The sequence below is a fragment of the Asparagus officinalis genome, chromosome 5 (assembly GCF_001876935.1).
Source record: "Asparagus officinalis chromosome 5, Aspof.V1, whole genome shotgun sequence".
NCBI lineage: Eukaryota > Viridiplantae > Streptophyta > Magnoliopsida > Asparagales > Asparagaceae > Asparagus > Asparagus officinalis.
Window position 1 is genome coordinate 62,564,468 of NC_033798.1, and position 4,465 is coordinate 62,568,932.

Here is a 4,465-nt window from a genome sequence, read left to right on the forward strand (position 1 = left end):
ACGCCGGTCAACGCGTAACCCTAGGTCAACGCCAGTCAACGCGTTGCGACCAAAAAGTCAAAGTTCGACTCCCGAAACCCTAAGGTCAACGCCGGTCAACGCGTAACCCTAGGTCAATGTCAGTCAACGCGTTGCGATAAAAAGTCAACATACGGTGATCTGAAACCCTAAGTCAACACAATATGACAGAGATAGTCAATTCAAAGTCAACTCAATGACACGAGCCAATCTCAACCCACTAGTGATAGACTCGAGATTCCGACGACGGCCAGGCGATAAACGCACCGCCGGAAGAACTTCAGTTATTCGTCAAAGCATCGAATAGACCGAAAATCGAAGGAGCCAAGAGTTGAAGCTAACTACAAGTCCTTTACACCGACTGAAGGCTAGACCAATCACATCCAAAGTATTCCAGCCTCTTCTATAAAAGAAACGAGTCCGGAACGCTTTAGAGGGGGTATCTGTAGGCATTGAAAATTACCTATAGGTCTCTACGAACAGCTCAGTGTTGAGGAATGACGATGAACGTCACTATCCGGTTCACAGGAGTTCGATTGATGTCGGTGAACGCTTGAAGTGAATCGACGAACTATGTGAGCTGATAGAATTCCGGAATAACGAAGGTGCGGGCTAATCAGGAGCCCCGCAATGTTTACAAAGGGAACAATGCCCTTCGTGTCTCATTCATTCTACAGATAATCCAACCATCGGAGCTGATAGAGCTCCTTGTCGGGTTTCCAACGCATTTGGAATCACTCAGATCCGGGTTCAGATAAAGAAGTTATAGCGAAAACAGTCAAATGGGCATTGAAAACGTCTCAGAGCTGAACCGAGGCACCAAGGGTGTCTCGGCCAAGTCAAGACACCCCAAGGGTGTCTCAGCCAAGCCAAGACACCCCTAGGGTGTCCCGAGACACCCCAAGGGTGTCTCAGCACGGATTTGATCCCTTTAAGTGGTTTTAACCGCTCCGCAACCCCTCATGCCTATAAATACAAGCCTTAGGCCTCATTTTTTTGGGATCTGGAGTTTTGGAGAATTGGCGAAGCCCTGCCGGAGTGAAGAGTGATCGAGCACTTCAACGCAAGAGAGTTTCTTCGTCAGATCTACATCACCCGTACCCGATCTTTAGTATTATCCCGTTGTGGTAATACTAAGAAGAGCAAATATCTCGCTTTTATCGAGATAGGCGCTTCAAGTTTCTAGATCTCCTCGCGGATCGACGAAGCTCTGGATCAGATCTGATTGCCAGGTAGTCCACGGATATCGACGTCCCCGTCACAGGCTAAAGACCCACGCAAGCAAGAGACGACGAACGGATCTTGTGTTTATTTTCAAGAAAGTTGTAATCTTTATTTCTTTGTTGTTTGAATTCATTTGTAACGTTTAAAGTTTTAATGAAATCAATGGTGAAGGCAACTTTCGACAAAAACACCACCATTAAAGATCCAGTATCTTTATACTGTGATAATAATGCTGCAATAGCTCTGACAAAGTAACCCCGATCTCACCATAAGTCCAGACACATTCTGAGGAAGTATCACTTGATCAGGGAGATAGTTGATCGCCGGGAGATCAAGATTGAAAGAGTAGACACAAAAGATAATATAGCAGATCCATTCACAAAGGCAATTGCTCGTACACAATTTAAAAAACTTGTTGAGCTATTGGGTATTAGATACTATAATGATTGGCCTTAGTGTAAGTGGGAGTTTGTTAGATATAGGTGTCCTGCAGGCAATAATTGTATATTGTAACAGTACCTATATGAATATAACATCATTGTTCAAAATAATAGTATGTTATTTTGGTCAGATTTATCTGATATTTTCATACAGATAAAGTCCTTAGAATGATACCAGACTATCAGACATTTCGGATATGATCGTAATGAAGAGATCTGATTTGTCGTTAACGTATATTCTAAAATGTTCCTAGTTAATGAAGTGTTAAAATGAGACATCATCACTTTGGGAAGACTAGTGTATACTCTATTTCTCCTTTGGTAGGATGATGATCCATCTCTTGGATCATTGATGTGAGACATCAAGATATAGTATACAGGTGACTCATTAATGAATGAGTTGACTGAACGACTCACTGAGAACATCTAGTTGGTAATTATATTTAACTGTCAAATAGAAGTTCTCAAGTGATATAGTACATAGTAGTCTCTTGACCTGAGGCATGAGTGCAATATCTTACATGTCAGTATAGGTGTACTTAGACTTTTACCTAACCACAGTTCTCATCGAGTTGTGTATAACGGTTCTTGTTGGGTACATCCCGAGGCATAAGTAGATATTGAGATGCTAATATGGGATTCGTCTCTCCCAGTATAGGGGGTTAATGTCATAAGAATGTTTGATATAACTATAACCTAGAAATCTTTGACCGAGGTAAATAAGATAAACTGAGTGTCAGTTTGATCTTATAGGTTATGAGTTTAATATCAACAAATACTAATTGAGCAATTAGGGTTTGACAGTTTTTCATACCCTAGGCTCAATAGTTTGACATGGGTTGACGAAGAGATCGGACTGTACGACATTATCACTGAGTGGTCCTGATAAAATTGGATAAGCATCTTGCAGACCTTTATCACAACTCATACCCGGATAGTCTTCATGTGCAGCTAGAACCTCTGTTGTACTTGTGGATATGATCCACTACCGAGTCTTATACGGTATTATCATTGAGTGGTCCTGATAAAATTGGATAAGCATCTTGCAGACCTTTATCACAACTTATACCCGGGTGGTCTTCATGTGTAGCTAGCACCTCTGTTGTACTTATGGATATGATCCACTACCGAGGTTTTTGAGTTGGGCCCTAGAGTCACACCAAGCGCGTACTTGAATCCTATGAAACACAATTTATAGAGTGATATGTATGATTGATACGCATATATGATTTTTTTTACCGGATACACATAAACGGTTATGTATATCGGTAAAATCAGAATGCTATGTGCTTAGGAAATGAATTCCAGTATTTTTCCCATAAAGTTAACTTTTAGTCAACTAGTTGACTTTTTGGTCAACAGTTGACTTTTGGTCAACTCTTGATTTATTTGGTCATATAGTGACTAATTAGTTAAAGATTGGAATAATACTATATACCGTATTTATGAAATACTGTATTAGTGATAATAATTTGGTATTCTCATTTATGAAATACACATACCATGTATAATGAGTCATGAGATGAGTCACTTAGTGGTATGGTTTGAGCACATGGTTTATTAGCACATGGTTTTGATATGTAATGATTCATAAGATGATTCATTGCATGACTCACTTGATTAATCATTAATTTTTGATGATTCATTGCATGACTCATAGGATGAGTCATTCATGTCATGAACACATTTCACTCTATAAATATGAGCTCTCTCTCTTCATGAAAGGCTAATGAAATTTAAATTTCCATAAGAGAAAACAAGAGAGCTATATCTCTTACTAAACTCTAGCAATCTTTGAGTAAGAGGAAGTAGTAGGATTTTAAGAACCCCGGGGTGGATATCTTGCCCCGCGTCTCAAACAGCATCCAATAGCTTTCGGGTTTACTTAAAGAGTTGGAGATCCACTACGAGGAGTTTTCTGCATCAAAGAGAGCAAGCTAAAGGTTGTTCGATTCACTATCGAATCACGCTACAAAAGTATGACTTTCAAACCTTGTATGCTCTCTCAACAATAAGAATCATGTTAGATTTAATTAGACGGTCCATATGAATATTTCATGCTCTCTACATGCTTAGTATTTTTTTTCATACATGTCTTCCGCTGTGTATTTTACATGTAGACATAGCACGATTTCCTTCATATAGTACCCAGAGAATATGTGCAGCAAATAAAATCTTTATTAATATTCGGTAATATAACATAAATTGTATTGGATGCCTATGGGCATTACTATTACTACTCTAGCAAATCTCGGCCGAACTTTGATGGCTTCGCATGAGGATTCGAGACTGAAGTCATCTCCACTTCGACCCCACAAGCGGACCCAACATACACCAAGCAAACCCCTGGAAATATGCCGACCAATGTGATCTCGGTCCCACCCAATGGTGAGCATAAGGAAATTCAAACCCCAACAAGGTAGTGGGAACCTCCCCAACAATCTCATCTCGGTCCCACCCAATGGTGAGCATAAGGAAATTCAAACCCCAACAAGGTAGTGGGAACCTCCCCAACAATCTCGCAGCACCCGGTGTTGAGGTGATTAATATATGAGTATAATCTCACATCAGATAAGATAAAAAAAAGTGATGAGTTTAAATTGGAGTTTGAGTCAATACCTAATAACTATAGCTTTTAGGTTAAAAATTGACTCCAAACTTCTGTTTAAGAGCCATTAACTCTAAATTGGGTCCGATTTCTCCCCCAACACCCAATGGGCAAATTCAGCAACATTTTAAACCCTTCTCTGTACTATTCTTTGTACTCAAAAAGAAAATTGGAG